The 21846-nt window shown below is 33.6% G+C and overlaps 2 long non-coding RNA genes across 2 annotated transcripts in view; one reads left to right on the forward strand and one right to left on the reverse strand.

Annotated features, from left to right (window-relative positions):
- LOC309643557 overlaps positions 1-21846 on the reverse strand; it is a 295925-nt gene that overhangs the window by 35857 nt on the left and 238222 nt on the right. The gene's annotated exons all lie outside the window — the stretch shown is intronic.
- Positions 1497-21839, forward strand: LOC309643554. The gene is made up of 2 exons (XR_014253821.1): positions 1497-15695; positions 15754-21839. It is a non-coding gene; the product is annotated as an uncharacterized lncRNA (long non-coding RNA).

Here is a 21846-nt window from a genome sequence, read left to right on the forward strand (position 1 = left end):
TATTGAATTGTTCATTAACTCTCCACATTTGGATGGAAACCTCTGTGATATGAGGCCACCAAGCACTAAATTATAGCGCTGGTCTTTTCTTTCCCTGCTGGTTCATATGTTTATTTGTAATTTCCCCTGACAATTTTCTTTTTTTGGCTGCTCAGTTTGTGGGATTTTAGTTCCCAGACCAGGGATTGAACCTGGACCCCTGGCAGTGAGAGCACGGAGTCCAAACCACTGGACCACCAGGGAATTCCCTCCCATGACAATTTAAGAATCTTTGAAAATGAGAAATTATCTCTTCAGAGTTTGCCAGTGGGGGTCAAACTTGATGTTGGATTTAATGTGCTTGTGATATCTATTGTGGCACACTGAACTAAGTGATTATTGTCAACATAATTGAGGTAAAAATGGATAATACCTCTTAAGCATATATTTTGTACCAGGCACATTGTTAATTGTTGTTTTATGTTTTATCTCTTTTATTTCTAACGGTGCCTTTTTAGGCAGATACTATATCATTTTTGAGAAAAAAAAAGTACGTAGCATAGGGAGGTTAAGAAACCAAAGTGTAGTTATTAAGATAAAAAAATTTACCAATCCCAAAGCTAACTAATTATTTAGCAATCCACCAGTATTACGAGGATAAAGAAAAAACCTTCATTGGACCTTCCTTCTCTTCCGGAGGAAGATGTGATTATCACAGGCCTAGAATTACTTTACAAATTTTCATATGAAAATCCAGGGTACAAGTTCTGAAAATATTTCATGATTGAAAGTCTTCTCTTAATATGCCAAATTTTATTTACATAACTTCTCATAATTGGCTCTTTTTTTCATTATTGGAATATATCTATTATGTGATAATGATTTAATAATAATTGATGAATTCATATTACAAGTCATCTCCAATTTTTTTTTTTTTGCAAATATATTTGTAAGCAGGAATCTTGCACTTCCTCTTAGACATGCTAAGACTCTCTTTTCATACCTTTAAAACTTTATAATAATAAGATCACATGGTTTGAATCTTTATAGAAAGTTCTCTGCCAAGGTGATCTGTGTGTGTGTGTGTGTGTAAATTTCTATATAATAGTTTTAATACTCTTGATATTTGTATTAAATCCTAGTTTCCAATTTCTCAAGAATCAAAATAATTAATATTACTTCTATAGCAATTTGTTTTTCATTTATAGACTTTAATATTATGGGGAAGTTCATGCTCTTTCTTTTGTTTATTCTCTCATTTATATAGCAACTATGATTCATTCATATCTCCTCTCTCATTACCATGTCATTTCTTTTAGTATGTTTGAATTTCATCTTCTTTTAATTTTACATGTTACATACTTGTTTTCTAATTTCTTATATTACATTTAAGTCTATACACATTTTCCTCAAAGTAGCCCTTATATATTTTAATTATTATGCTTAGTTATTTTGTATTTATCTTGATTAGAAAAATAATTGGCAAATCTAAAAAAAAAAAAAAAAAAAAAAGAAACCAAAGTGTAGAGGGGTTCAAGTGTATATATATTGTCAAACATCAGAAAGAAGCAAAAACACAGCCTCTAGAAGGCACTACCTTAACCTCCTTTTTCTTTCCACACAAAAGCAACAGTTCCATAGTGGTGACTTCTAGATGTGTGGGAAAAAACTCAACTTGGCAACCTGACACATGACACACTCTTCCATAGCAATGATAGAAATAGCTAATATTGATAAAGAAATTTTTTCCTGCATCACTGGATATCTCAATGACATATGGTAATTTTGTGACAGAATCTGGCAAAAACTATACTTTCCAATGAATCTGTGCTCCATTAAACTGCACTTGATGTCAATTATTTGGTGAAAATACATTCTAACAGATTGAGCTATGGGTGTGGCTCATTTTAATAAAACTCACTCTAAATAAAGCCAAAGTCTTAAGGCATAAATTAGAAGGTAATAAAATACTTCATAAAAAAGATTCTTCATAGTATAAACCAATTTATTAAAGGGTTATTCTAAGTGGGTAACTCTCCCCTTAGCTTTAGAGTAACCTTAATCTTACTTAATAGACACACATACATACAGCAGATTTTATAAAATGTGTGCATAATTCAATGGTTGAATTTATTTTTCTAAATAGAGTCACAAAATAGTTCATTAGCCTTTGAAAAACCTTTATTCAAACCTCTAATTTTATACATGAACAAAACTACAGCCAGTTAAGTGATCTCCAAAAGTCACTTCTATATTTTTATTGATAATTTTTGTCTGATTAATATATCAATTATTGAGGCAGTTAATATTACACAACTAGGGGCATACAATTTTATATATTCTTAAATTTGGCTGTATAGAACAATAGAATTATTATAAATTGCTATAAACTGATTCTAAACTTTGATCATTATGTAGTTACTCTCTTCTCTAGTAAAGCTTTTTTTCCCCTGAATGTGTAATTTGTCTGATATTTGTATTGTTCTGCCATTTTTGTTGTTGTTAATATTTCCTACTTGCAGCCTTTTGACAACTCTATTTCACTGTGTATCTGGTAAAAGCATATTATAATAATAATATTATTATTATAATAATATTGCCATTTCTAGTCTGTCAATCTGTATCTTGTTAACAGGATAGTTTAGTCCAATTGAAAAAAATACTGATTTTCTGATTTTTAAAAATTCAATTTTCTTATTTGTTTTCATATCAGTTTTTATACTCCTTTAATGACTTTTTTCAGATTGAATTTTTAAATTCCTTTACTTTTTATTAATTTGGTAATCATACCTATTCTTTTAGAGATACAATAAAAATGTTGACTTCATAAAATGTGAAATTTGATTATTTTTATAATTTCAAATTAAAATCTAGCATTTCTACCTGATTTTTCTATAAATATGTTGGTTCTTTTGTGATAGCCTTGTTTTCTTTGACCTTATGTTGAAAACTGCCTTGTCAGCAGTCTTTCTATGTTTTTAAACCAATAAATCTCCTTGTGTAATATTTTGAATCTATTTTAATATCTGCAATCTATTTGGGTCTGATTATATTGAAGTTTATTTTCTTGCTTTTATTGATAGTACCTATTTATATCGTACCTCTTGCTCTCCCAGCATTCCCTAAACAGAGCCATAACTGAAAAGATAAGTTTTCTATCAGTCTTCTTCTGACATACGTATTATGAATCACCGAAAGTCACTGCTATTTAGAGATCTTGTTTTCTGCTGATGTCTTCAGTTTGGCTTCCCAGCTATCCCATTATCCCATGCTTATGATTTTATTTTTTAAAATCCATTTTTAAATTATTTTTTTATTACATGTGGTCCATTAAATCTGAAACTCTAGGTACATACACACAGGAAGACTGTTGACCTCATCACATATTTACCTCTCCATATTTTTTTCTTTCAAATCATTTTAGTTATTTATTACTCTAATGTTGATAACAAGTCATCTAGCATATTTAAAGAGTAACTCAGAGTCCTGCATGTCAGCTTAGATGATTGTTCTATTTAATTATTTAACCAGCTCATAATATGGCTTGTCAAATGGGGATGAGCATTTTGTGAAATCACTTATTCTAATTCTTTGGAAGAAAATAGAAATCTCTGACCATTTTGCCTTATTCTTACACTGATAATACTGGTGAATAGGAAAGTATCATTATACTTCGAACACCTCTATCTCCATCTATTTGGAAATGCAACATGCTCTGCCTTGTGATACTATTTGCATTGTTTTACTAAGCCATAATTAAATTTGCTTATAATTTTGCTTAATATTTCACCTTTACAGGAATTGTCACTCTAACTATCTGATAAATATACTGACAGAAGTGATGAGACTGCTACATCTTCTCATAGCCCCCAAAATCGTGTATCAGATATTTTAGATATCTAACAAATACTTGTAGTTAATTCACAGACTTTAATTTTATGATTTATACTTAAAGACTATATCATCTGTCATTCTCTAAAATCAAATAAACTCAACCTATTCAATCTTCTCCACAGTATTCCTGTATTAGCATTTCTACTACTCTTTTACTAGTTTTTAATTTCTTCAAATATGTAGAGATTATAAGAGGACATCATACTTCAATAATTGTAGCAGCATGCCAAGTATAACAAAATGATTACTTCCTGGGTCTTGGGCATTGAATTCCTTTCGTACACTCCATAATCTTGTTAACATTTTACAACAACAGCATGACTGATTGACAAGACGTTTTTAGTCAGTAGCCTACAATTTGTTTATGATGTTCTTTTGTCAAAAGAGTCATTTCCTATAATGACATTATTTCTTTCTCTCACCATCCACCATACATATACACACACACACACATTCACAAACATCAAACACAAATGTTTGGCATATAGCATACCAGTCTTATTATGGGCACTTTGTGGTGCCATATAAGTGGAAACAGATTTATTTAGAAAGAACAGGAAGTAATAAAAGAAGCTATTACTTTGGAATTGAATCTAACACATAAGGAAATTATAACTATAAATGAGGAATTAATATGTATTCCTAGTTTCTAAGCTGCCTTACGCCCATGTGTGTGTGTGTGTGTGTATAAATATATGCAGTGAAAACGTCACTAATAGTCACACATACATACATATTATATATGAAGTTTTAAGTTGGTTTAATTTAAATTTATTATGGTGAAATTACCAAATGATATTTCTCCTCTTTGATAGTCATGAAGGTTTCAGGTAATTGTATGGCACTACCAATTGATTTCATACTCCTTATTATTTCAACCAGAATATTATTGCTTTCCTATTATTTTTCTCTTAAATTAGTGTAGTTTTTTCAACTACCACTTCTCTTCTGAGACTGCTGGTTGAGATTAATAAGAGGGACAAAGAATGAACTGTTACAATAATAGAACCAGAAACAAAACAAAATAGTTTCATGGAGAGTAAGAGAAAAATAATTTTGGAAAGTAACAGCAGTGTTAAACAATACAAATACATTCAGTAGTATGAGAATTAAGCACACACCATTTTATTTGGAATTTAGTGACCTTATTTGTAGCCATTTTCTGGGATAATAAGGTAGAAAGTAGAATACCATCAGTTGGAACTAAATGAGAATTGAACTACAGTAGAGTACTATGTCAGGATATTTGGGCTATAGAAAAAAAAAATACTGCAGGGAGAGTATAACTTGCTAAGACTTTTTTAAAGACTTGTATTTGTAGACCTAGGAAAAAATTCCAGAGGGCAGAAAAAAAATGAATATTGGAAAGAAATGATTAATGACACTCTGTGGAAGCTTGTGATGGGATTATATTCATAGCGTATGTAGAGGAATTGTGAAGAGAGAGTAAAATGTTACTCTGAAAAGCAGAATGACTGGTTGTCACTGTAGATGTACTTTTTAGATTGAATTCGAGTAATTTAAGGAAAAATAACCTGAAATTTTTCATATTTTTGTATATTAAAAAGCAATTTTATCTACTAAAAATGAAGGGTTAACATGTCTAAGGTGCTTGCTACTGAAACATCTAGAAAACTGTATAAATAATTCCAACTACTGGAAAATGTGTAGTGCTGTTCTGTGCTGTTGAGGAAAAAAGGAAATGAAGTGAGTATTTTACTCTGGCTTTTAATATGGAAGCACATTCTAGATCTCTGATGAAGGAGGGGATCTCCAAGTAAAGAATGGTCTCACTGAGTTTTAGAATGGTGATCAGAGTTTAGTGTTTCTGAGGAGGCTTGAAGTTGTAGAACAATGTTAGGAGTATACAAAGGGTCCCAGAAATCTACAAAAGGGTCCCTTGAGTGCTTGATGAGTACTAAGCTGTGCCATGTGAAACTCAACTAGGGTGGACAAAAGATGACCAGAGAACATTATGCTTGACTGGTTACTAAATTTCACACAGAGTTGGGAGACTTTCCATTTTCCATCAGCCAGACTGCAGAGTTGTTGATCACTATGGAAATGCAATCCAGACCAAAGAAGGAAAACACCCTCTGTGATGGAGCTTAACCCTAGAGTAAAGACTTCCGTAGAACTGCCTTTACAGCATTTACAAACAGACCTCAAAAGCACACTGAATTTCATACACCTGACTGCCTGCCAGCATAAAGCTCGGCATTCTTAAAAATGAAGTCAGTAAAATCCAGGTATATACCAATATAAAATTCTAAATACCCACAATCTTCGTAAAATTTACTAGCTACTTGAGGAAGCAGAAAAATGAGATCCATGGCAACAAGAAAAACTGTTCAATAAAACCAAGCCTCACAATGATGATGGGGTTAATAACAAAGATGTTATAATAGTAATTATAATAAAATTCAGCTATTTAAGGCAAATATGAACATAATGAGGAGAGAAATGCAAGACATAAGAAAACCTAAAGGGACATCTAGATAAAACAATAACATTTTTAAATCTTAAGTAGCTGGGTTAAATTAGAAGCAGATTAGACACACTAGAAAAATTAAAAGTGCCAAGCAGTTCAATGTCTGTGTAAATGGGGTCTCAGAATGATATGGGGACTAGAAAAACATTTGAAGAAATAATTGCCAGGTATTTTCCAAATTTGTGTGAGAACTATAAACCCAGAGATCCAAGAACTTCAATGAGCCTCACTGGACATACACAAAGAACCACAAAAGACACACAATAATCAAATAGATGAACATCTGTGATAAAAAGAAAAGCATAAAAGCATTGAGAGAAAAATATACATTACATACAAAAAAAATAAGAAATTTTGTAGACCAAAAGATAATTGAAAAACATCTTTAAAGATGTTCAAGGGGAATAAAGCCAAAACATAATTCTATATGAAGCTAAAATGTGATTCAAAAATGAGGATGAAATAAAGATTTTTTCAAAGAAAAACTGAGGGAATTCATTACCATTAAAACTATGTTACAAAAAGTGTTAAAGATAGGTCTTAAAGCAAAGAAAAATGATACCAGGCAGAAATGTGGATCTTCACAAAAGAATGGAGAACAAAAGAAATGATAAATATGTAGACATTTTTCCATTTTAAAATAATTTCAAAAGATAACTGGTTGTTTAATGCAAAATTAATGAGTATGTACCATGTACCTATCTATTACAGGTAGAGGTAAAATATATGACAACGATAGCATAAAGGACAGGCAATGGGCAAATACAGTATACCATAAGCTTCTTCTATCATAAAGAAGAGGTATGTCTTAAGCTTCTTACATACGTGAAGTGGAATATCATTTGAAAGAAGACTGGGATGAGTTAGAGATGCATATTGCAAAGCACAGCACAACCCTTAAACCTATAAAGAGATATAAATAATAAGCTAATAGTTGACGAAGAGTAAATTCCTCTGATATACTCAATAAATTCAAAGGAATCAAAGAGGAAGAATAAACAGAACAAAGAACATATGGGAGAAAGAGAAATCATATGTATTAGTTTTCTAGAGCTGTCATAACAAGGTATCACAACCTGGATGGCTTAAACAACAGAAATTTATTTTCTCACAATTCTGGAGGCTGGAAGTCTAAGAAGAAGGTGCTGGTACCATTGCTTTCTCTGAGGCCTCTCTCTGTGTCTTGCAGATTACTGCCTTCTTGCTGTGTCCTCACGTGGCCTTTTCTCTATGTACACACCCAATTAAAAATTGCCCAAAAATCTAAGTAGACATTTCTCCAAAGAAGATATATAAACTGCCAAAAGCACTTGAAAAGATGCTCAGCATCATTAACTTTCAGTGAAGTCAATACCACAATACCACTTCATACTCAATAGCGTAATTATGACCAAAAAACCAAATAATAATAAATGTTAGCAAGGACATTGAGAAATCAGGTATGTCCTGTGCTGCTGGTAGAACATAATGTTGTGCAGCTGCTTTAGAAAAATGTCTGATAATTCTCAAATGGTTAAATATAAAGTTATTATATGATCCAGCAATTCCACTCCTACATATATGCCCAAGATCATTGAGAAGATATGTCTATACAAAATTTTTTACACAGGTTCATAGAAGCTTTTTGTTTATAACAGCAAAAAGAGGAAACAAAGCAAATGTCCATCCACTGATGAATGGCTGAATAAAATGTGGTACATCTATACAATGGAATATTATGTAGCAATAAAAAGAAATGAAGTACTGACACGTTACAAAATGGATGAATCTTGAAAATATTATGCTAAGTGTATGACTTTCCTTAGGCTGCTGTAACAAATTATCATTAATTGGCTGGTTTAAAACTGTTGAACTTTTTCTCTTTCAGGTCTCAAGACCAGAAGTCCAAAACCAAGGTGTTGGAAAGACTGGTTCCTCCTGGACGCTCTGAGTGAGAATTCATACCATGCCTCTTTCCTACCTTCTAGTGGCTGCCATCAATTCTAGGTGCTTTTTAGCCTGTAGAGACATCACTTGAATCTCTGCTTCCATCCATGTGTCTTCTCTTCTGTTCTTTTATAAAGACAGTTGTCATTGTGGACTTAGGGCCCACCCTAATTCAGGATGATCTCATCTTGAGCTCCTTAACATAATTACATATGCAACACTTTTTCCCTTAAAATGTCATATTTCCAGGCTCTGCATACACCTATCTTTTGGGGGGCCACCATTCAACCCACTATACTAAGTTAAAGAAGACAGTCACAATGGACCAAATATTATATCATCTACCTATAAGAAATGTCCAGAATATGCAAATCTATAGAGACAGAAGGTAGCTTAGCCATTACCTAGGGCTGGAGGGTACTTGTGGAAGAAGTAACAACTACATAATGTGAGGTTTATTTTTGGGTAGTGACAATGTTATAAAACGGATTGTGGTGATGGATGTACAACTTTGTGAATATAATAAAGTCCACTGAATCCTATATTTTAAATGGATGAATTGTGTCTCAAGTGAATCATAATTCAGTAAGCTATTTTAAAAAGTAAAGTAAACAAAGATCCATAATAGATGATCTAAATTCCCATCTTAGGAATCCAGAAAAAAATGGGAAAATTAAACCTGAACTAAGTAGAAGGAAGAAAATAATAAATGTGATATAGAAGTCAATGAGAGGGTTTCCCTGGCGGTGCAGTGGTTGAGAGTCTGCCTGCCAATGCAGGGGACGCGGGTTCGAGCCCTGGTCTGGGAAGATCCCACATGCCGCAGAGCGGCTGGGCCCGTGAGCCACAATTGCTGAGCCTGCGCGCCTGGGGCCTGTGCTCTGCAACAAGAGAGGCCGCAACAGTGAGAGGCCTGCGCACCGCGATGAGGAGTGGCCCCCGCTTGCCACAACTAGAGAAAGCCCTCACACAGAAACGAAGACCCAACACAGCCATGAATAGATAAATAAATAAATTAAAAAAAAAAGTCAATGAGAAAAAATTTAGATAGAAAACAATCAATGAAACTGAAAGCAGATTGCAAAAGATGAATAAAATTGACAAAAATCTGATCAGACTAATAAGAATAAACAGAAGACACAAATTACCAATATCAGCAATGAAAGAGGAGCTATCACCACAGATGATACAAACATTAAAATATAATAAAACAATATTATGAAGAACCATAAATTGTAAAACTTACAGGGTACACAGAAATTCTTCTAAAAGCAGCTACCTATTTTTATGAAGGAGTATATCTGAATTTATGAAGGAGTATATCTAAATAGCTCTATACCTATCAAAGACATAGAATCCATACTTAAAAACAGTCCCACAAGGGAAACAGGGGTTGGTATCTTTCCTGAAAAATGACATCAAACAGATAAAGGAGAAATAATGCCAACTTGTGTAAACTCTTCCAGGGAAGAGGAGGAGCAAACATTTCCCAGCACATTTTCTAAGATACTTTGATACTGAATCAGGCAAAGATTTCACAAAAAAACAAATCAACAGACCAATATTCCCCTTGAACACGGACTAAAAACCCTCATTAATTCATTAGTGAATAATATCTTATATTGAAAGTTAATAAATCATGATGAAGTGGGGTTCATTTCAGTAATGAATTTCAGTAATTTTTAACATTCAAAAATCAATGTATCTCACCATATTAATGGAATAAAGAAGAAAAATCACATGATTAGCTAAGTATAGGCAGAAAAAAAGCATTTAATAACATTAAATATCCATTCATGATACATCTCAAGAGTTTATAAACACCACAAAACATTCTAAATCTGATAGCATTGGAATATGACTGGGAGAGTCTAGAACTGGGAGCGTTGCAAGAGTGTAGAGACAAATCCTCTTATAAGTGGGACACAAAAGGATGAACTGTGCAAAAGGAAGGCATAAAAGTGAGGGTGAAAGAAATTGGGATAAACCCTCTGGAAATTAGCCTCAACTATAACTCAAGTTATCACTAGAAAATTTAGGAGGCAAGTTTGCCAAAGGAGTTTTCTCAATAGATTTTCTATCCACAATTTTACATCTTCCCTTTGCAGAGCTCTTGTCACTCTCCCAATGTTATTCACTGTTTGCTATTTGAGCCTCTTGAGGGGAGGGGGTCAAGTCAGGGTGTTATTTCTCCTTTGTCTAAGTCTCAGTGTTGGGCAACACTATGCTTTGGGCTTGGGGAATGTAGCATTTTCAGTGCTTCTGCCATCCCCCCAGCTGTAAGTACAGTACATTCTTCACCAGAGGTAATGATTTATTTTTGTTTCCTCCTCCAGTTGTAATGGTTTTTCAGCTGTAACCCATGGGCAAAGAACACTGCTACCACCATGACCACCACAGGAGGTTAAGGCTTTTGATCCCTAGGAGAAAAGTTTGGGCATAATTTTATGTTCCTCCCACAACAGCCATTGTTCTTTTACTCAAGACATGCAACAAGAAGGAAGCTCTCACAAGACACTCACCAGGTTGTGTGCATGTGCGCAAGCACCAGTGTGTGTGTGTCCTTGTTGGGATCCATGGACGAGTGGAGTCCTCCAAGAGAATGTAAAACCAGCACCCTTTGTATGTGACTCCTAGGGGCTTAATACTTTCAAAATTCCACACTCAAACTTCACTAATTTTTTTTTTAAATTATTTATTTATTTGTTTATTTTTGGCCACGTTGGGTCTTCGTTGCTGGGCACGGGTTTTCTCTAGTTGTGGCGAGCTGGGGCTACTCGTTGTTGCAGTGCACGGGCTTCTCATTTCCGTGGCTTCTCTGCTGTGGAACATGGGCTCTAGGTGTGTGGGCTTCAGTAGTTGTGGCATGCAGGCTCAGTAGTTGTGGCTCACGGGCTCTAGAGCACATGCTCAGTAGTTGTGATGCACCGGTTTAGTTGCTCTGCGCCATGTGGGATCTTCCTGGACTAGGGATCAAACCTGTGTCCCCTGCATTGGCAGGCGGATTCTTAACCACTGAACCACCAGGGAAGTCCCTCTTCACCAATTTTTAACTATTCTAGCTGAAGTCTTCTTGCTGTCATCCCACTGCATCTTCCCCAGGTAAACATGTGCTTACATCTTGTTCCTCCTTGCAGACGTTTGTCTCTCCTTAGATTTCAGTATCATTGATTATCTTGTGAATTAGCTCTCTGATACATTTACTGTTTGTCTATCTTTTTTTGTCAGTGTTGTTGTAAGGATGGTGGCATCACTCTCTTTAGGCTCGGTATCTCTGAGCAGAAGCCCAAAGTACTATATCATACTATTATTTTTTGTGCTTTTCTTTGTTTTTGTAACCTTACCTGATTACTTCAAGAGTTAACATTGAATTTTAAATCTTATTTTTATACAGTCAGCACCAAGCATAAGATGAGGTGTATGTAACCCTCAACAAATGTTTGATTCATCAAACTGAAGTAAAAGTCAGAGAGGCATATAGTTACATAATTCAGGATAGAATCTTAAACTACTCTTGGCATTGGACTCAATTTTTTTTGTTTGTTTTTCAATAGTATTGGATTTTATTCTCCTATGGTGGCACTGGCTATATCTTTCCTAATCAGACTTATATATGGAATGGTCATTGAATGCCTTTGAAGGACCCTGCCTATTATAGAAAGCATCGTTCTGGAAAAGCCAAGTATGATGAAAGTCTGGTAAAAGATGACTTTATGTAGTTATATTGCATTCTGCTTTTATCAACTATGGTAGCTGTTTTGACTAATATTAGAATCATCTGAGGAGCTATTAAAACATTGGCTTGACTCAACCCCAAAAATTAAATTAGAAACTTTGGGTGTGGGCAATTGTATTCTTGAAACTCCTCTATGTGATTCTAACCTGTAGTTAGGAAGGATAACCATTGTACTAGTTTGTCTGTATACTAGAAATCAATATCATGTGTACATTTAATTTTCATAAGTGCAATCCACCGAAATATGGATGGCTAAAATGAAAAAGTTAACCAATAGTCAAAAATGAATTATTCAATATGATTTTTCAGTCACTGATAAGGTATTTATCAAAAAATCTTCTGTAAGCTGTCTTCAACACATAATACTATTAGGTTAACCTATCTCCTAAAGGAACTACTTAGTTGCAAGACCTCTGACTTTATCTGCATTAATTTAGAACAAGGGAGAGATGGAACAGTCAATAAGTGTAGATGAGATGTGAAATTAGTCTCAGTAATGTCATTCTGCTATCTGGTTCCCCAGAGAGGACCTACACAATATTACTCCCACTATCACATAGGTTATTTAGTTCCAGTGACATTTTCTAAGTTTCTATATTAGTTAGGGTAGGTTAATTTGTCCTGTGGCAACAAACCAATCTAAAATCTCAGTGAACTAATGCTAACAAAAATTTCTCATTCCTACAAAGCCTGCTGCACATCTACAGGATTTTCTAACATAACTGTCTTCTATACTTACACAGTCAGATATCCAAATTTCTAGGGTGCCATCATCCTATTGCTGAACTATTATATACCCATGGCCTATGCATTTGCTATGGCAGAGATTTATGCATGGAATTTCTGTTCCCTCAACCCAGAAGCGGTCCATACGCATTCTGCTTATTGCCCATAATGCAAGGAATAGGAGAAATAGTTATTGTATGATACTAATAATTTCTTCCCCAAAGATAATAGATTATTTATTTCCAGGTTTCTAATTTATCTGTCAGTTAATTTTTTTTGTTTGCAGTTGGGAATTTCTCTAATAATCAGCCTGCATTGAATTTAGGTAATTCCATTTATCTGATGTTTAGGCTCTGTGTCTTATAAATCAAACTTCCATTTGATTACTGCTTCAAATAAAATGAATGTTTGGTATTAAAACACTGATACTGAGGTCATACTAAGGTATATTAAAAGATAAAATGGAATAATCCACAAAATAAACTAGTTACCACATCCTCCTTTATACATATTTAAGCCCAGATCAAATCACAGACTATGGCAATGTGAATCAGTGGCTAATTATAGGATTAATTTCCAGATTCTTGTTACTAGTCTCTTCTTTTGCCTAAGGTCTTCAACACAAATACTCACAAAGCTTGTGGAAAGGCAATGCTGGTTATCAACACTGAAAAATTTAACTTACTTCTCCATGGTGATAAAAGGTGAAATATAGAATTTAAATTTTACAATAATAATCCTAATTTCTCATGAGTGCTTCTTTTAAAAAAAGTTACATTTTTAATGAAATACTAATCTTTTCTAAATACTGTGGATTTAACAAATACCATCATCTAAAGCTCTGCAGTGTTTATATACAATGTCTACTGTACAGTAAAAAGTACTTAATTACAAAAGATAATACCACATGACCAAAAATCAAGCTAAAAAATAAATAGAAACATACTTATTGATAGCGGAGTAAGATGACCAAGAATTAATATGTCACAAAAACAGAATGTGAAAGTGTAGAAAATAGCTTAAAATATAGACAATTATACCAGAGATTTCAAATTTATATAAAACAATCAAATAAAGACTATGGAACTGAGTAATGCAACTTATGAAATTAAGAACTTATTACATGGATTTAAATAGTAGGTTAGACACAACAAAAGATAGAATAAGTAAAGTGAAAGACATATCAATGAATAATTCCTAAATTGGAGCAAAATAGGTAAAAGAAAAAACATAAAAGACTACTAGGGATAGAGTAAATAGCCTAATACAGATGTAACTGTAGTTTGAGAAAGAAGAAGAAAAGGAAGATACGCTGCATCAACCATATTTGAAGAAATAATGCTAACAAAATAAATATACCAGCTCATTGATTCACAAAGCTATAAGAACCCCAACCATAAGCAAATGAAAAACACTACCGAAAGGCACAACATAGCAAAACTACTGAAAACAAAACAAAACAAAAACCAAAGGCATACTCAAAACCTTCCTGAAAACAAGACACATTATCCTCTGAAAATAATCAGAAGACTGACAGCCAAAAATTATGAAAATCAGAAAACAGTGGAATAAGACCTCTGTAAAAATGAAATAAAATAATCACTTACTTAGAATTTAATGCCAAAAAGAGAGCTTTATGAAGTAAGGTGAAATAAAAACTTATTCAGACCAAAACTAACCAACCAACCAACCAACCAACCAACCAACCAAAGTCCTGAGAGAATGCATCAGCAGCAGACTTTCACTAACAGATAAACAGAAGGAATTTCTTCAGACAAAAGGAAAATAAACACAGAAATATAGGAAAGAATGAAAACCAACAGATAGAATAAATATATGAGTTAATGTAAATAAAGATTTTCATAAACACAATAATTGTAATGTTTATGGATAAAATGTATAGACTAAAAATGTTAACTGTGCAAACTGTGGTAAGATGTAACTGTAATAAAGTGTTCTAAGTTTTTAGTATTTTCACAGACATTTTAAAATTATTAAATTGTGTATGACTATAATAAGTCATGATACATGTTTTAGTCTCTAAAATATTTAAAAATGTAACTACTCAATAAATATTAAATTAATGTAAAATTAGTAAAAAGGAAAATGGAATAACAATATATACTCAATTAATCCAAAACACAGAAAATAAGAGAGGAGAAAAAAACAAAAATAGAAATACAGTAGGTATAAATTCAAATATATACTTTTTTACATATACTATTATTGTGAACTGGATAAAAAAAAGTGTGTGTTGTTTCTCATAGCACATTTTAAATATGAGTATGCCAAATGTTTGAAAATGAAGATTTTAAAAATATACTAGGAAAACAGTAATCAAAGAAAATTGGTATAGCTATACTAATATCAGATAACATAATGTCAGAACTACTAGAGATAAAGATGGACATTTCACAATAATAAAGAGGTCAACTATTCAGGTAGATATGGTGATGATTATAAAAGTGTGCCTCTGATAGTTTAATATAGGTAAGCAATATTTGACATAAATAAATGAAATGAAAAAAGTAGTCACATCTATAATCATTATGGGAGATATTAAATCACATATTCCACAAACCTATACAAGCAAACAAAAATGCAGTAAGGTTAGAGAAAATAGAAAAAGCACAATTAAAAATATGTATTAACAACCATGTAAAAACCTATCCAAAAGAGACAAAAACATGTTTATTTCATAAGTGCTTTAGATACATATTTTATACATATTTTGGATCATAAAGTATATCTAAACAAAATCAATGGATGAGATTGTAAAGTATATATAGACAAAATTCACGATATTTTCTGACTGTAGAAAAATAAATAACAAAAAGATAATTAGAAAGTCTTGGGCTTCCCTGGTGGCGCAGTGGTTAAGAATCCGCCTGCCAATGCAGGGGACACGGGTTCGAGCCCTGGTCCAGGAAGATCCCACATGCCGTGAAGCAACTAAGCCCGTGTGCCACAACTACTGAGCCTGCACTCTAGAGCCCGTGAGCCACAACTACTGAGCCTGCATGCCACAACTATTGAAGCCCGCATGCCTAGAGCACATGCTCTGCAACAAGAGAAGCCACCGCAATGAGAAGACCACGCACTGCAGAGAAGAGCAGCCCCCACTCTCAGCAGCTAGAGAAAGACCGCACAGCTACGAAGACCCAGCGCAGCCAAAAATAAATAAATAAAAATAAATAAATTTATAAAAAACAAAACAATCCTTAAAAAAAAAAAAAAAAAAGTCTCCAACTGTTAGAAATTAAGCAACGTACTTTCAAACAACACATGGGTCAAAGAAAAAATTACAATAGAAATCAGAAAATATTTTAAACAGAAAGAAAATGAAAACACAGCATATGAACCTTTGTGGAAAATAGCAAAAACAATGCCTAGAGGGGAATTCATAGCCTTAACTAGAAATATTAGAAAAGAACAAAGACTGAAAATCTATAATCTAAGCATCCATCCCAAGATGCTGGGAAATGTATAGTAAAGCATACAAAGTAGATAGAAAAAAATAATTAAGATAAGAGAACTCAATGAAAGATAAATACACACAGAGGAATACATTAACACAAGAGGTGGTTCTTTGAAAATATGGATGATACTAATCAAATGCTAGCAAGACTTATCAAGGAAAAAAATGAATAATTTACAAGTTACAAATATAAGATTAAAAAGTCATATCACTCTGGACCCTACACATATGAAAGTGAAAATAAAAATATATTATTAACTCTTTACACCATACCTTTGACAATTTTTGAGAAGAAAAAAAATCCTTGAAAAGCATATTCCAAGACTGATACAATAAGTAAAAGGAATATGAATAGTGCTACAACTATTAAGAAAAACACAATCCATTATTTAAATCCTCAGAAAGAAGACTGCTTCACCAAAAATTTATTTCAAATATTGAAGAAAGATATTAAGCAAAACTTTTAACAGTAGTCCAGATTGTGGTGTGTGTGTGTGTGTGCGTGTGTGTGTGTGTGCATGTGTGTATGTACAGCAGTCATTTTATGACATCTGCAAACCTTGATACTAAAATCTGACCAGGAAGATTTAATTTTTTTCTTAAGTAATTCTCCAATTTTTTAATCTTTTTACTTGAATATTTTAATCATAATTATTTCAAAGTCTTTATTACTTAAGTTCATTATCTAGATCATCTGTGGGTGGTCTATAGGGATGATGTAAATATTCTCTTGATTTTTATCTTGATTTCCTTACTCTTGGTATTTCTAGGGTGGTTTTTGTTTTTTTGTATGTCTGTCTCTTGGTTGTTTTGTTTTGTTTCTAGCCATGTTGTATTAAAAAAACTGTAGAAGCTCTAGGTTACACAGTCTCTCCCCAGAGGGGCACACCTTTTCCTTTCATAGGTAGATAGAGTGGCAAGCAAATCAATTTAATCCTATCTCGGATGGAGTTTAGTGGAGGCAGGGTTGAAGTTTTAGGAAGGCTCAGTCTACTTCTCACTCCAATCTTTGGGACTTAGATTCCAAAGTTTCCAATTTAGAGTTTAGTGGACTCACCAGGACTGTTTCTCTGGAACATTCAGACTCTATCTCACCACTACCAGGGTACTTTGGCAAACACTTCTCTGCTTCTCAGAATGTTCCAGCTGAAACTGTGCCTGCTACTCCACCCAAATTCAAAATCTGTCTATTGTCTTGAAAGAGAAATTGACACTATGTCTGAAGCCATTCAAGTCTCCAAAGTTGTCTCTTTAGCCCGGGTGTCAGTATAGCCCATGAACCTAATCCAGCCTATTGATTTTTCTATAGCCTATGAGCTAAGAATGGTGTTTACATTTTAAATGGTTGGAAAAATCAAAGAAGAACAATATTTCATGAGATATGAAATTAAACAAAATTAAAATTTCAATGTCCATAGTGTTTTGGAACACGGACACACCCATTCATACATATTATCTAGTTTTACTTTGGCTGCAATGGCAGAATTGAGTATTAGCCACAGAGAAAATATTTACTCTCTGGCCCTTGACAGGAAAAAAAAAAAAATTATCATCCCCTACTCTAGTCTATAAAACCTCCAAAAGTTCTGAAAGTTTCTGTGTCCCTTAGCAGTGGCCTTCTGTCCAGGCAAAGCCCAGATTCTCATTGAAAGCCTACAAGAAAAAAATTTGGTTTCAGATTATAAATTTATCACTCGTAGTTCTCTCACTCCAAAATCTCTACCCCTCAAGTGCTTTTTCCTTCAAACGTGCTCTGATTTTTTTAACTATATATATATATTTCTTTTTTCCTCTTTTATCTACCTTTTGCTATTTTATCTGGTTTTTCTTGACAGGAGCAATCATATATAAAAATCTCCTCCATTCTATTTGCAAATGGAAGACAACCATTAATTTTAAGAGCTGGGTTATTGCCATATTTCATGTTGCTTATTATAAGAGGTATCCAGCGGAAAATAAAGGCAAAAGTTGAAAATATCTGGGTCATTGAAGAGTTTCTGGTTTGAAAGGAGGCAACAAATCTCCCAGTTCAATCTCTTATTTTGCAGGTTAATAAATCATGGCTTAGAGAGAAGTGTGAGAAGTTTGTCAGGATCTACCCTTAGATTTTAGTAGTCAGGAGTTGAGTCCTAAACCTCTGGATCTTGGAAACTTTACTCTGTTGTCCTCTGTGTGACCTTCACTGTACATGCACATATGTGTATATAAGTTTAGTTGAAGTGGTAGGCTGAGTCTGAGTGTGTGTGTGTGTGTACACATACCTTTCAAGATCTATGTATATTTGTGTTACTGACACAATTAGATAATGCTCTGACATTTGAAATTATTGAAAATTATCTTTGAACTCTTTGTCCTGTGTTGTTCCCAAGAGAGAAAACTGCCTTCCTATCTTGTTTGGTAAAAATGAAATTACCGAGGATGTTTTCAGTTCAACTTAAATTTATCCAAAGTGATTTAAATATTATTTTTGAAGTAAAAGTATAAAGTGTCATTTAAAAAATAGGGTTAATGAGAAAAATGCTGACAGATTCCTAGTGCTATTGTCACTGCAGACTAGTTCTTTATTCAAGGCACCAATTAAGTACAAATTTACATTTAACTTATCAGAAAGAAATATTTGTTAAATTTTTATTCAGCTTTTGTAATTTTAAGCAGAGTTTATTCTCTAATACCAAATAATATATGCTTACACTTGCTTCTATATATTTAGCTATCTAGGTAGATGGCATATCCCATATAGAATACAGTGGAAGCACTATAATAAATATATTTCTTATTATAGAAACTGTCAAAAGATTACACCAAGACTGAAGGATACCAAATGTATCTTATATCTAACCTTTTCATTGGCGCTAAGTAATATTTACCAAAATTATTAAGTTGGATCTATTTTAGCATCCAGGACAGACATATCAGGCTATCATTGATAACATATTTAATAATACATTTAAATTTAGAAATTTATTCAAATTTTCAAGTTTTTCATGAAATTCTTTAGAATTAGACATTCTAGCTCTACTTTTTTTTTTTTTGCTATTAAACTGTATTGCAATAGGGCAGAACTCAGGACGAGGCATAATGAAAAAACATTTATTTTATTAGTGTTCTCCTTCCTACTGATACTAGTAATCTCTAACAAATATCTATATTTAAATAAAAGTTTTCAGGCTTAGCAAAATGTATTTTGCTTTTTTTTTTCTTTTTTTTACATATAAATGCTATGTTCAGTTTATTGATGTACCAAATTCTTAAACCATATAGGGTCTTCAGTTCATGTTGACATTGTAGATTTTTCTTTTCTATAACCTAAACCCTCAGAGATACAGGAGTCGTAAAGTCTCATCTTACCAGCAACTTACAGATATTCAAATGGCTAGAGTGCAGAATTTAATCCTCAGTAGACTCATGCTGAGTTTTAATCCCTAGCAGAGAGAACTGCTCCTGCCTTTCATGTCATTATCAGGAAGGCTGTGTCAATATAATTTCACTTTTATTGAATGCCATCTATAAACTACAAGCTAGTACTGAATCCTCCTTCATCAAAGCCTAACGTGTTCATCTATGTGAGGTATAGGTTTCCTAAGATACACCTGTTCAACCTGAGATACAGTTTCCCTAAGCATAAGAGATGACCATGAAACAAGAATTCACAATTCTTTATAAAGTATCTTAGTCAATGCTGTTTTTAAAAAAATAGAAATATTCAACAAGGTTGACATTTTGGTTATTTATCCAAAAAAGGGAGAAATAAAGCAAACAAACAAAAAAACGTAATCTGGATTCTGGTTTAACTCATCACTACTCCCATTGGCAGGGGTCAAAAGGGGGTTTTGATTATTAAGAATAAACTTTCCCTGCCCTATCCTCCTTGTGTCTAATGGGGAAGATTGAAAGGGAAGGCAGAGAACTCTGTGTGCCCCTGGCAAAAACTCCCTGCTTCCCCAATCCCCACTGTCCAATGATCACAGCCTGTGGTCAAGTCTGACATCTTAGAGGGACAACAATTGATGATTCTCCATTATTTGCCACTTCCACTGTATTGTTTCAATACAGTGTATTCCACTGTTCTGTTTCAATAACAGTGTAAATAATTACACTGTTATTGAAACAGAACATCTCACTGATATTTGGATTTTTTAACAAGCTGTATAACAAAAACTTTTGAGTAGATTAAAATATAATTTATTTCTTCAATTTTTGTAAAAGTTTGTGGAGTCTTCATGTGTCCAGTATTGGAAGAAAAAATATCAAACTTCCTTTTTTACTGGTCTTCCTGCAACTTCAAGAGACAGGAGAAATGAAGCAGGGTACAAATATGATCCAAGATAGTCCTCAAAAGTAATATAAAATATGCACACAAGATAGATATAAATTTGGAACAAACATGTAAATTCTTAAATTTGATTGAAATTTAGTTAATTATTGCCCACAGCCATCCTTTAAATATTGATAATACAATTTTCTGTTAATATGCCTTTTTTAGTGAATCACATAGTAGCCAGCTGAGTAGGCATACAATAAACAGTCACTGAAGGATTGACTGAATCAATGAATGGATGCAAAATCATGAAGAACGAGATAAATATAAAGTACTGAAAGGGAAAGGAAGGGATTAGTAAGCGGCAAAGAAACACTTCTTGGTTTTGAAATTTTGACACATATTAAATGGTTGAGTTATACATGTATAATTCAGAAGAGCCTAGATATGCTGCGATCAAGAAAAATGATCAAATTTTAGTGGCTTGAAACAATAGAGCTTTATTCCTAACTTATGCTATCTACCCAACATGTACCTATTGTGAACTTACTGTTTCAGATGGATGAAAGGTTCATTTTGTGTGTTCCCATGATCACCGTGGAATAGGAACAACAAAGCTGTAGGATGCAGTGCCTGTTGTTAAATGCTTCAGTCCAACATTTGGTCCACATCTAGTCTGTCAAGGACTAGTCACATGGTCCCACTTAACTTTAAGGGGCTGAAAAGTACAACTATTTGTGTATCAGAAAAAGAGGGAACTGTGTAACAGATTGGTAATGTCTGCCATGGTGGGGAATTTTCTAAATCAGGAAAGATATGGCACAACCGAAGGCTAAGAGCTAGAATTTATTCAAAGTAGAAAACAAACAAACATAAAAAACTGCCTGCCATTTAGCCAGGCAAGATCACATGGACTATGATATTCTGAGAAGCCTCCACTTATTAATTATGAGGTTAATGGATTTGGATTTAACACAATGAATAACAGAGAACAGATCCTTACAAATAGTGAAATAAAAGGATAAAAATATCAACCATGGGGCTTCCCTGGTGGCGCAGTGGTTGAGAATCTGCCTGTCAATGCAGGGGACACGGGTTCGAGCCCTGGTCTGGGAGGATCCCACATGCCGCGGAGCAACTAGGCCCGCGTGCCACAACTACTGAGCCTGCGCGTCTGGAGCCTGTGCTCCGCAACAAGAGAGGCCGTGATAGCGAGAGGCCCGCGCACCGCGATGAGGAGTGGCCCCCGCTTGCCGCAACTGGAGAGAGCCCTCGCACAGAAACGAAGGCCCAACACAGCCAAAAATAAATAAATAAATAAATAAATAAATAAATAAAAAAATAAAATATATATATAT

This window comes from Balaenoptera physalus (genome assembly GCF_965194825.1).
Source record: "Balaenoptera physalus genome assembly, chromosome: 15".
Lineage (NCBI taxonomy): Eukaryota > Metazoa > Chordata > Mammalia > Artiodactyla > Balaenopteridae > Balaenoptera > Balaenoptera physalus.